Below are 13,924 nucleotides of genomic sequence, written 5' to 3'. Positions count from 1 at the left end.
ACAACACTGCCAGACCAGCTGCATGCTTGGCTCTAGTAACTGTAAAGTCCCCTCAGAGAGCCCAACCCCTGTCATGATGCTGTACAATACTGGTAACCAGGACAACACTGCCAGACCAGCTGCATGCTTGGGTCTCGGTATGTAATGAAGACCGTTGTCTAGAACAATCAGAGGCCACTCTGACCAGAGGCATTGCAAACAGTCATAATAGAACACATCACTTAAATGTTATTGGTCACATGCGCCGAATACAACAGGTGTAGACTTTACAGTGAAATGCTTTCTTACAATCCGGTTCCCTACTGTGAAGAGTTTCAAAAGTAAGACAAATATTTTCTAAATAAAAAAGGAAATAGTACCACAATAAAAACAATTATGAGGCTATATACAGGAAGTATCAGGTAATAACATGGCTATATACAGGGAGTACCAGGTAATAACATGGCTATATACAGGAAGTATCAGGTAATAACATGGCTATATACAGGAAGTACCAGGTAATAACATGGCTATATACAGGAAGTATCAGGTAATAAGGAAGTATCAGTAATAACATGGCTATATACAGGAAGTATCAGGTAATAACATGGCTATACACAGGAAGTATCAGGTAATAACATGGTTATATACAGGAAGTACCAGGTAATAACAAAGCGACTTTTCATGTGTGCATACATTCTACGTATGGGTGGTCCTGGAATCGAACCAGGTAATAACATGGTTATATACAGGGAGTACCAGGTAATAACATGGTTATATACAGGAAGTATCAGGTAATAACATGGCTATATACAGGAAGTATCAGGTAATAACATGGCTATATACAGGAAGTATCAGGTAATAACATGGTTATATACAGGAAGTATCAGGTAATAACATGGCTATATACAGGAAGTATCAGGTAATAACATGGCTATATACAGGAAGTACCAGGTAATAACATGGTTATATACAGGAAGTATCAGGTAATAACATGGCTATATACAGGAAGTATCAGGTAATAACATGGCTATATACAGGAAGTATCAGGTAATAACATGGTTATATACAGGAAGTATCAGGTAATAACATGGCTATATACAGGAAGTATCAGGTAATAACATGGCTATATACAGGAAGTATCAGGTAATAACATGGTTATATACAGGAAGTATCAGGTAATAACATGGCTATATACAGGAAGTATCAGGTAATAACATGGCTATATACAGGAAGTATCAGGTAATAACATGGCTATATACAGGAAGTATCAGGTAATAACATGGCTATATACAGGAAGTATCAGGTAATAACATGGCTATATACAGGAAGTATCAGGCAATAACATGGCTATATACAGGAAGTATCAGGTAATAACATGGCTATATACAGGAAGTATCAGGTAATAACATGGCTATATACAGGAAGTACCAGGTAATTACATGGCTATATACAGGAAGTACCAGCTAATTACATGGCAATATACAGGAAGTACCAGGTAATAACATGGCAATATACAGGAAGTACCAGGTAATAACATGGCTATATACAGGAAGTACCAGGTAATAACATGGCTATATACAGGAAGTACCAGGGAATAACATGGCTATATACAGGAAGTACCAGGTAACAACATGGCTATATACAGGACGTACCAGGGAATAACATGGCTATATACAGAAAGTACCAGTACAGAGTCAATGTGCAGGGGCACCAGGTAGTTGAGGTAATTGAGGTAATACAGTGTGATCATGTGGGTCGGGGTAAAAGTGACAATCAGGATATAAAATAAACAGAGTAGCAGTGTCAACAGATGAAGAGTGTGGAAGTGTGTCTATCTGTGTGTGTGTGTGTGTGTGTGTGTGTGTGTGTGTGTGTGTGTGTGTGTGAGCCTATGTTCTGTTTGTGTGTGTGTGTGTGTGTGTGTGTGTGTGTGTGTGTGTGTGTGTGTGTGTGTGTGTGTGTGTGTTCTGTGTGTGTGTGTGTGTGTGTGTGTGTGTGTGTGTGTGTGTGTGTGTGTGTGTGTGTGCATATCCGAGTGTAAAACAATATGATAAAGAAATTAATTGTAAAGGAATCAATATAAATAGTCCAGGAAGCAATTTGATGAGCTGTTCATCAGTCTGATGGCTTGGGGTAGAAGCTGTTCATCAGTCTGATGGCTTGGGGGTAGAAGCTGTTCATCAGTCTGATGGCTTGGGGGGAAGCTGTTCATCAGTCTGATGGCTTGGGGGTAGAAGCTGTTCATCAGTCTGATGGCTTGGGGTAGAGCTGTTCATCAGTCTGATGGCTTGGGGGTAGAAGCTGTTCAGTCAGTCTGATGGCTGATGGCTTGGGGTAGAAGCTGTTCAGCAGTCTGATGGCTTGGGGGTAGAAGCTGTTCAGCAGTCTGATGGCTTGGGGGGTAGAAGCTGTTCAGCAGTCTGATGGCTTGGGGGTAGAAGCTGTTCAGCAGTCTGATGGCTTGGGGGTAGAAGCTGTTCAGCAGTCTGATGGCTTGGGGATAGAAGCTGTTCAGCAGTCTGATGGCTTGGGGTAGAAGCTGTTCAGCAGTCTGATGGCTTGGGGGTAGAAGCTGTTCAGCAGTCTGATGGCTTGGGGATAGAAGCTGTTCAGCAGTCTAATGGCTTGGGGATAGAAGCTGTTCAGCAGCCTGATGGCTTGGGGTAGAAGCTGTTCAGCAGTCTGATGGCTTGGGGATAGAAGCTGTTCAGCAGTCTAATGGCTTGGGGATAGAAGCTGTTCAGCAGTCTGGTGGCTTGGGGGGTAGAAGCTGTTCAGCAGCCTGATGGCTTGGGGTAGAAGCTGTTCAGCAGTCTGATGGCTTGGGGTAGAAGCTGTTCAGCAGTCTGATGGCTTGGGGATAGAAGCTGTTCAGCAGTCTGATGGCTTGGGGTAGAAGCTGTTCAGCAGTTCAGCAGTCTAATGGCTTGGGGGTAGAAGCTGTTCAGCAGTCTGTTCAGCATGGCTTGGGGGTAGAAGCTGTTCAGCAGTCTGATGGCTTGGGGGTAGAAGCTGTTCAGCAGTCTGATGGCTTGGGGGTAGAAGCTGTTCAGCAGTCTGATGGCTTGGGGGTAGAAGCTGTTCAGCAGTCTGATGGCTTGGGGGCTTGGAGCCTTTTGGTCCCAGCTGTGCTCCAGCAGTCTGATGGCTTGGGGTTGAGCTAGAAGTCTGTTCAGCAGTCTGATGGCTTAGTCTGTAGAAGCTGTTGCAGCAGTCTAATGGCTTTGGGGGTAGATGCTGTTCATCAGTCTGATGGCTCTACATCACACTGGTAGAAGCTGTTCAGCAGTCTAGAGGCTTGTGAGGGTAGAAGCTGTTCAGCAGTACCATTGGCAAAGGGGGGGAAGCTGTTCAGCAGTCTGATGGCTTGGGGGTAGACAACCTCCTGTTCAGCAGTCTGATGGACAACCTTGGGTGGTAACAAGCTGTTCAGACAACCTCCTCTATGTAACATTCTACAACCTCCTCTAGCTGTTCAGCATTCCAGACAACCTCTAATGGCTTGGAGCAACCTCCTTTGGTAACCCAGACAACCTCCTCTAGTGTAAACATTCTAGGACCGCTCCTCTAGTTTAACATTCTACAGACAACCTCCTCTAGTTTATTCTTCCTCTTGAGACAACCTCCTCTAGTCATTCTACTGTCTGTTTCTTGTTGTGTAACATTGCATGAAAGGAACATAGTCTGAGACAGTAGATTGTGAAATGCAGCATATTTTTTAACTTGAGAAGACTTTTATACAGGCAGGGAGACAGATGCTGTGGGATTATTTCTCCAGGGAGGCTCTAACATATCTCTACATCACACAGTTTGTTCTAGAAAGAACAGGTGTTAAACAGATTGACCTCAGAGACAGCCTCCTCCAGTGAGGAGGGAGGACCCTCCTCAAGGAGACAGTAACCATTAACATTCTACAGACAAAGAACATTCTACAGGGGAACCTTCTAGTTTAACATTCTAAGGAGACAGCAACCTCCTCCAGTTTAACATTCTACAGACAGTAACCTCCTCTAGTTTAACATTCTACAGACAGTACCTCCTCTAGTGTAACATTCTACAGACAACCTCCTCTATTGTAACATTCTACAGACAACCTCCTCTAGTGTAACATTCTACAGACAACCTCCTCTAGTTTAACATTCTACAGAGACAGTAACCTCCTCTAGTTTAACATTCTACAGACAACCTCCTCTAGTTTAACATTCTACAGAGACAGTAACCTCCTCTAGTTTAACATTCTACAGAGACAGTAACCTCCTCTAGTTTAACATTCTACAGAGACAGTATCCTCCTCTAGTTTAACATTCTACAGAGACAGTAACCTCCTCTAGTTTAACATTCTACAGAGACAGTAACCTCCTCTAGTTTAACATTCTACAGAGACAGTAACCTCCTCTAGTTTAACATTCTACAGAGACAGTAACCTCCTCTAGTTTAACATTCTACCAGAGACAGTAACCTCCTCCTCAACAGTTTAACATTCTACAGAGACAGTAACCTCCTCTAGTTTAACATTCTACAGAGACAGTATCCTCCTCTAGTTTAACATTATACAGAGACAGTAACCTCCTCTAGTTTAACATTCTACAGAGACAGTAACCTCCTCTAGTTTAACATTCTACAGAGACAGTAACCTCCTCTAGTTTAACATTCTACAGAGACAGTAACCTCCTCTAGTTTAACATTCTACAGAGACAGTAACCTCCTCCAGTTTAACATTCTACAGAGACAGTAACCTCCTCTAGTTTAACATTCTACAGAGACAGTAACCTCCTCTAGTTTAACATTCTACAGAGACAGTAACCTCCTCTAGTTTAACATTCTACAGAGACAGTAACCTCCTCTAGTTTAACATTCTACAGAGACAGTAACCTCCTCTAGTTTAACATTCTACAGAGACAGTAACCTCCTCTAGTTTAACATTCTACAGAGACAGTATCCTCCTCTAGTTTAACATTCTACAGAGACAGTAACCTCCTCTAGTTTAACATTCTACAGAGACAGTAACCTCCTCTAGTTTAACATTCTACAGAGACAGTAACCTCCTCTAGTTTAACATTCTACAGAGACAGTAACCTCCTCTAGTTTAACATTCTACAGAGACAGTATCCTCCTCTAGTTTAACATTCTACAGAGACAGTAACCTCCTCTAGTTTAACATTCTACAGAGACAGTAACCTCCTCTAGTTTAACATTCTACAGAGACAGTAACCTCCTCTAGTTTAACATTCTACAGAGACAGTAACCTCCTCTAGTTTAACATTCTACAGAGACAGTAACCTCCTCTAGTTTAACATTCTACAGAGACAGTAACCTCCTCTAGTTTAACATTCTACAGAGACAGTAACCTCTCTAGTTTAACATTCTAGAGACAGTAACCTCCTCTAGTTTAACATTCTACAGAGACAGTAACCTCCATCTAGTTTAACATTCTACAGAGACAGTAACCTCCTCTCTAGTTTAACATTCTACAGAGACAGTATCCTCCTCTAGTTTAACATTCTACAGAGACAGTAACCTCCTCTAGTTTAACATTCTACAGAGACAGTAACCTCCTCTAGTTTAACATTCTACAGAGACAGTAACCTCCTCTAGTTTAACATTCTACAGAGACAGTAACCTCCTCTAGTTTAACATTCTACAGAGACAGTAACCTCCTCTAGTTTAACATTCTACAGAGACAGTAACCTCCTCTAGTTTAACATTCTACAGAGACAGTAACCTCCTTTAACATTCTAGTTCCTAACATTCTACAGAGACAGTAACCTCCTCTAGTTTAACATTCTACAGAGACAGTAACCTCCTCTAGTTTAACATTCTACAGAGACAGTATCCTCCTCTAGTTTAACATTCTACAGAGACAGTAACCTCCTCTAGTGTAACATTCTACAGAGACAGTAACCTCCTCTAGTTAAACATTCTACAGAGACAGTAACCTCCTCTAGTTTAACATTATACAGAGACAGTATCCTCCTAGTTTAACATTCTACAGAGACAGTAACCTCCTCTAGTGTAACATTCTACAGAGACAGTAACCTCCTCTAGTTTAACATTCTACAGAGACAGTATCCTCCTCTAGTTTAACATTCTACAGAGACAGTAACCTCCTCTAGTTTAACATTCTACAGAGACAGTAACCTCCTCTAGTTTAACATTCTACAGAGACAGTAACCTCCTCTAGTTTAACATTCTACAGAGACAGTAACCTCCTCTAGTTTAACATTCTACAGAGACAGTAACCTCCTCTAGTTTAACATTCTACAGAGACAGTAACCTCCTCTAGTTTAACATTCTACAGAGACAGTAACCTCCTCTAGTTTAACATTCTACAGAGACAGTAACCTCCTCTAGTTTAACATTCTACAGAGACAGTAACCTCCTCTAGTTTAACATTCTACAGAGACAGTAACCTCCTCTAGTTTAACATTCTACAGAGACAGTAACCTCCTCCAGTTTAACATTCTACAGAGACAGTAACCTCCTCTAGTTTAACATTCTACAGAGACAGTAACCTCCTCTAGTTTAACATTCTACAGAGACAGTAACCTCCTCTAGTTTAACATTCTACAGAGACAGTAACCTCCTCTAGTTTAACGTTCTACAGAGACAGTAACCTCCTCTAGTTTAACATTCTACAGAGACAGTAACCTCCTCTAGTTTAACATTCTACAGAGACAGTAACCTAGTTTAACATTCTACAGAGACAGTAGTTTAACATTCTACAGAGACAGTAACCTCCTCTAGTTTAACATTCTACAGAGACAGTAACCTCCTCTAGTTTAACATTCTACAGAGACAGTAACCTCCTCTAGTTTAACATTCTACAGAGACAGTATCCTCCTCTAGTTTAACATTCTACAGAGACAGTAACCTCCTCTAGTGTAACATTCTACAGAGACAGTAACCTCCTCTAGTTAAACATTCTACAGAGACAGTAACCTACTCTAGTTTAACATTATACAGAGACAGTATCCTCCTAGTTTAACATTCTACAGAGACAGTAACCTCCTCTAGTTTAACATTCTACAGAGACAGTAACCTCCTCTAGTTTAACATTCTACAGAGACAGTATCCTCCTCTAGTTTAACATTCTACAGAGACAGTAACCTCCTCTAGTTTAACATTCTACAGAGACAGTAACCTCCTCTAGTTTAACATTCTACAGAGACAGTAACCTCCTAGTTTAACATTCTACAGAGACAGTAACCTCCTCTAGTTTAACATTCTACAGAGACAGTATCCTCCTCTAGTTTAACATTCTACAGAGACAGTAACCTCCTCTAGTTTAACATTCTACAGAGACAGTAACCTCCTCTAGTTTAACATTCTACAGAGACAGTAACCTCCTCTAGTTTAACATTCTACAGAGACAGTAACCTCCTCTAGTTTAACATTCTACAGAGACAGTAACCTCCTAACCTCCTCTAGTTTAACATTCTACAGAGACAGTAACCTCCTCTAGTTTAACATTCTACAGAGACAGTAACCTCCTCTAGTTTAACATTCTACAGAGACAGTAACCTCCTCTAGTTTAACATTCTACAGAGACAGTAACCTCCTCTAGTTTAACATTCTACAGAGACAGTAACCTCCTCTAGTTTAACATTCTACAGAGACAGTAACCTCCTCATTCTAGTTTAACATTCTACAGAGACAGTAACCTCCTAGTTTAACATTCTAGTTTAACATTCTACAGAGACAGTAACCTCCTCTAGTTTAACATTCTACAGAGACAGTAACCTCCTCTAGTTTAACATTCTACAGAGACAGTAACCTCCTCTAGTTTAACATTCTACAGAGACAGTAACCTCCTCTAGTTTAACATTCTACAGAGACAGTAACCTCCTCTAGTTTAACATTCTACAGAGACAGTAACCTCCTCTAGTTTAACATTCTACAGAGACAGTAACCTCCTCTAGTTTAACATTCTACAGAGACAGTAACCTCCTCTAGTTTAACATTCTACAGAGACAGTAACCTCCTCTAGTTTAACATTCTACAGAGACAGTAACCTCCTCTAGTTTAACATTCTACAGAGACAGTAACCTCCTCTAGTTTAACATTCTACAGAGACAGTAACCTCCTCTAGTTTAACATTCTACAGAGACAGTAACCTCCTCTAGTTTAACATTCTACAGAGACAGTAACCTCCTCTAGTTTAACATTCTACAGAGACAGTAACCTCCTCTAGTTTAACATTCTACAGAGACAGTAACCTCCTCTAGTTTAACATTCTACAGAGACAGTAACCTCCTCTAGTTTAACATTCTACAGAGACAGTAACCTCCTCTAGTTTAACATTCTACAGAGACAGTAACCTCCTCTAGTTTAACATTCTACAGAGACAGTAACCTCCTCTAGTTTAACATTCTACAGAGACAGTAACCTCCTCTAGTTTAACATTCTACAGAGACAGTAACCTCCTCTAGTTTAACATTCTACAGAGACAGTAACCTCCTCTAGTTTAACATTCTACAGAGACAGTAACCTCCTCTAGTTTAACATTCTACAGAGACAGTAACCTCCTCTAGTTTAACATTCTACAGAGACAGTAACCTCCTCTAGTTTAACATTCTACAGAGACAGTAACCTCCTCTAGTTTAACATTCTACAGAGACAGTAACCTCTAGTTTAACATTCTCCAGAGACAGTAACCTCCTCTAGTTTAACATTCTAGTTTAACATTTAACATTCTACAGAGACAGTAACCTCCTCTAGTTTAACATTCTACAGAGACAGTAACCTCCTAGTTTAACATTCTACAGAGACAGTAACCTCCTCTAGTTTAACATTCTAGAGACAGTAACCTCCTCTAACATTCTACAGAGACAGTAACCTCCTCTAGTTTAACATTCTACAGAGACAGTAACCTCCTCTAGTGTAACATTCTACAGAGACAGTAACCTCCTCTAGTTTAACATTATACAGAGACAGTAACCTCCTCTAGTTTAACATTCTACAGAGACAGTAACCTCCTCTAGTTTAACATTCTCCAGAGACAGTAACCTCCTCTAGTTTAACATTCTACAGAGACAGTAACCTCCTCTAGTTTAACATTCTACAGAGACAGTAACCTCCTCTAGTGTAACATTCTACAGAGACAGTAACCTCCTCTAGTTTAACATTCTACAGAGACAGTATCCTCCTAGTTTAACATTCTACAGAGACAGTATCCTCCTAGTTTAACATTCTCCAGAGACAGTAACCTCTAGTTTAACATTCTACAGAGACAGTAACCTCCTCTAGTTAAACATTCTCCAGAGACAGTAACCTCCTCTAGTTTGTGCTGTGTAATCTCATGAAGCATTCTGGGGTCTCAGTCTCACTACTATATTTATCAGCCATCAGCTTCAGACTGCAGTTTAACATTCTCAGGCAGTGGGGGCATGTGTGTGCAGACCTCCTGCTGTCTGTGGTGTGTGTGTGTTTAACATTCTACAGCGTTTGTGTGACTAGGACAGTGTCAGGATTCTCCAGAAATCTTTACTACACTACGGCACTGCACCAAGATCAGATCAGAAGACACACGTTTCAGCCCAGATATTACTATCTGTATACACTCTACAGGACCAGTAACCTCCTCTAGTTTAACATTCTGTTTCTAGTGTAACAGAGACAGTAACTGTTTAACATTCTCCAGATATTACTGTTTAACATTCTATTACTGTCTAGTTTACAGCCCAGATATTACTGTCTGTTTACAGCCCAGATATTACTGTTTACATTCCCAGATATTACTGTTTACAGCCCAGATATTACTGTCTGTTTACAGCCCAGATATTACTGTTTACATCCTGTTTGGCAGATATTACTGTTTACAGCCCAGATATTACTGTCTGTTTACAGCCCAGATATTACTGTCTTTTACAGCCCAGATATTACTGTCTGTTTACAGCCCAGATATTACTGTCTGTTTACAGCCCAGATATTACTGTCTGTTTACAGCCCAGATATTACTGTTTACAGCCCAGATCTTACTGTCTATTTTACAGCTTCAGACTGCAGACGCTCACTGTCTGTTTACAGCCTCCAGATATTACTGTCTGTTTATAGCCCAGATTTGTCTGTTTACAGCCCAGATATTACTGTCTGTTTTATTACTGTCTGTTTACAGCCCAGATATTACAGATATTACTGTCTGTTTACAGCCCAGATATTACTGTCTGTTTACAGCCCAGATATTACTGTCTGTTTACAGCCCAGATATTACTGTCTGTTTACAGCCCAGATATTACTGTCTGTTTACAGCCCAGATATTACTGTCTGTTTACAGCCCAGATATTACTGTCTGTTTACAGCCCAGATATTACTGTCTGTTTACAGCCCAGATATTACTACTGTTTACAGCCCAGATATTACTGTCTGTTTACAGCCCAGATATTACTGTCTGTTTACAGCCCAGATATTACTGTCTGTTTACAGCCCAGATATTACTGTTTAGATATTACTGTCTGTTTACAGCCCAGATATTACTATCTGTTTACAGCCCAGATATTACTGTCTGTTTACAGCCCAGATATTACTGTCTGTTTACAGCCCAGATATTACTGTCTGTTTATAGCCCAGATATTACTGTTTACAGCCCAGATATTACTCTCTGTTTACAGCCCAGATATTACTGTCTGTTTACAGCCCAGATATTACTGTCTGTTTACAGCCCAGATATTACTGTCTGTTTATAGCCCAGATATTACTGTTTACAGCCCAGATATTACTGTCTGTTTACAGCCCAGATATTACTGTCTGTTTACAGCCCAGATATTACTGTCTGTTTACAGCCCAGATATTACTATCTGTTTACAGCCCAGATATTACTGTCCCAGATGTTTACAGCCCAGATATTACTGTCTGTTTAGCCCAGATCTGTTTTTACAGCCCAGATATTACTGTCTGTTTACAGCCCAGATATTACTGTTTACAGCCCAGATATTACTGTTTACAGCCCAGATATTACTGTCTGTTTACATCCAGCAGATATTACTGTCTGTTTACAGCCCAGATATTACTGTCTGTTTACAGCCCAGATATTACTGTCTGTTTACAGCCCAGATATTACTGTCTGTTTACAGCCCAGATATTACTGTCTGTTTACATCCCAGATATTACTGTCTGTTTACAGCCCAGATATTACTGTCTGTTTACAGCCCAGATATTACTGTCTGTTTACAGCCCAGATATTACTGTCTGTTTACAGCCCAGATATTACTGTCTGTTTACAGCCCAGATATTACTGTCTGTTTACAGCCCAGATATTACTGTCTGTTTACAGCCCAGATATTACTGTCTGTTTACAGCCCAGATATTACTGTCTGTTAACAGCCCAGATATTACTGTCTGTTTACAGCCCAGATATTACTGTCTGTTTACAGCCCAGATATTACTGTCTGTTACAGCCCAGATATTACTGTCTGTTTACAGCCCAGATATTACTGTTTTAGCCAGATATTACTGTCTTATCAGCAGATATTACTGTCTGTTTACAGCCCAGATATTACTGTCTGTTTACAGCCCAGATATTACTGTCTGTTTACAGCCCAGATATTACTGTCTGTTTACAGCCCAGATATTACTGTCTGTTTACAGCAGCCAGATATTACCAACAGCAGATATTACTGTCTGTTTACAGCCCAGATATTACTGTCTGTTTACAGCCCAGATATTACTGTCTGTTTCAGCCTGCACAGAATCATTATCTGACAAACAGTGCACACAGTCCCAGATATTACTGTCTGTTTACAGCCCAGATATTACTGTATAACAGCAGGAATTACTGTCTGTTTCCAGATATTACTGTCTGTTTACAGCCCAGATATTACTGTCTGTTTACAGCCCAGATATTACTGTCTGTTTACAGCCCAGATATTACTGTCTGTTTACAGCCCAGATATTACTGTCTGTTTACAGCCCAGATATTACTGTCTGTTTACAGCCCAGATATTACTGTTTACATGTTTACAGCCCAGATATTACTGTCTGTTTACTGTCTGTTAATCAGCTGTCTCCAGATATTACTGTCTGTTTACAGCCCAGATATTACTGTCTGTTTACAGCTACTGTCTGATCATTACTGTCTGTTTACAGCCCTGTTATTACTGTCTGTTAATCAGCCCAGACTACTACTGTTAATTTGAGACTACTGTCTGTTAATCATTACTGTTTTAACAGCCCAGACTATTACTGTCTGTTTACTACTGTCTGTTTATCAGTGACCAGATATTACTGTCTGTTTACATCCCAGATATTACTGTCTGTTTACAGCCCAGATATTCTGTTAACAGCTACTGTCTGTTAATCAGCAGGGACTACTGTCTGTTAACAGCCCAGATACTGCCTGTTACTGTCTGTTTACCCAGATATTACTGTCTGTTAATCAGCAGATATTACTGTTTACATCAGGGACTTACTGTCTGTTTCAGTGACTACTGTCTGCCCAGATATTGTCTGTTAATCAGCAGGGACTACTGTCTGTTAATCAGGGACTACTGTCTGTTAATCAGCCCAATCATATTACTGTCTGTTTAATCAGTCTGTTAATCAGCAGAGACTCTGATATTACTGTCTGTTTACAGGGACTACTGTCTGTTAATCAGAGGGACTTACTGTCTGTTAATCAGCAGGGACTACTGTCTGTTAATCAGCCCAGATAATTACTGTCTGTTAATCAGCCCAGGGACTACTGTCTGTTTCAGGGACTACTGTCTGATATTACTGTCTGTTTATAGCCCAGATATTTAATCACTGATACTCTCCTGTTAATCAACACTCAGTAACTACTGTCTGTTAATCAGCACAATGCTAATCATATAGCCTGTTAATCAGACAAACAGTGCAATCAGGGGACTACTGCTGTTAATCAGTTGGCATGGCATCTGTCTGTTAATCAGCAGGGACTACTGTCTGTTAATCCTACTGGCTGTTAATCAGCAGGACTACTGTACTGTATAACAGCAGCAGGAACTACTGTCTGTTAATCAGCAGGGACTACTGTCTGTTAATCAGCAGGGACTACTGTCTGTTAATCAGCAGGGACTACTGTCTGTTAATCAGGGACTACTGTCTGTTAATCAGCAGGACTACTGTCTGTTAATCAGCAGGGACTACTGTCTGTTAATCAGGACTACTGTCTGTTAATCAGGAGGGACTACTGTCTGTTAATCAATCAGGGACTACTGTCTGTTAATCAGCAGGGACTACTGTCTGTTAATCAGGGACTACTGTCTGTTAATCAGGGACTACTGTCTGTTAATCAGCAACTACTGCCTGTTAATCAGGGGACTACTGTCTGTTAATCAGGGACTACTGTCTGTTAATCAGTGACTACTGTCTGTTAATCAGGGACTACTGTCTGTTAATCAGGGGACTACTGTCTGTTAATCAGGGACTACTGTCTGTTAATCAGGACTACTGTCTGTTAATCAGCAGGACTACTGCCTGTTAATCAGCAGACTACTGTCTGTTAATCAGCAGGGACTACTGTCTGTTAATCAGCAGGGACTACTGTCTGTTAATCAGGGACTACTGTCTGTTAATCAGCAGACTACTGTCTGTTAATCAGGGACTACTGTCTGTTAATCAGCAGGACTACTGTCTGTTAATCAGGGACTACTGTCTGTTAATCAGGGACTACTGTCTGTTAATCAGGGACTACTGTCTGTTAATCAGCTACTGTCTGTTAATCAGGGACTACTGTCTGTTAATCAGTGACTACTGTCTGTTAATCAGGGACTACTGTCTGTTAATCAGGGGACTACTGTCTGTTAATCAGCAGGGACTGTCTGTTAATCAGGGACTACTGTCTGTTAATCAGCAGGACTACTGTCTGTTAATCAGCAGGGACTACTGTCTGTTAATCAGGGACTACTGTCTGTTAATCAGGGGACTACTGCCTGTTAATCAGCAGGACTACTGTCTGTTAATCAGGGACTACTGTCTGTTAATCAGA

The 13,924-nt window shown here is 40.6% G+C and overlaps 1 long non-coding RNA gene across 1 annotated transcript; it reads left to right on the top strand.

Moving 5' to 3' along the window:
* The first annotated feature begins 744 nt into the window (after positions 1-744).
* LOC127920674 (uncharacterized) lies at positions 745-1,211 on the top strand. The gene is made up of 3 exons (XR_008106904.1): positions 745-901; positions 934-1,093; positions 1,126-1,211. It is a non-coding gene; the product is annotated as an uncharacterized LOC127920674 (long non-coding RNA).
* Positions 1,212-13,924: the final 12,713 nt, after the last annotated feature.

The sequence above is a fragment of the Oncorhynchus keta genome, unplaced genomic scaffold (genome assembly GCF_023373465.1).
Source record: "Oncorhynchus keta strain PuntledgeMale-10-30-2019 unplaced genomic scaffold, Oket_V2 Un_contig_20236_pilon_pilon, whole genome shotgun sequence".
NCBI lineage: Eukaryota > Metazoa > Chordata > Actinopteri > Salmoniformes > Salmonidae > Oncorhynchus > Oncorhynchus keta.
The sequence above is the reverse complement of the archived record's forward strand: the minus strand, read 5'-3'. Positions and strand labels throughout refer to the sequence as shown.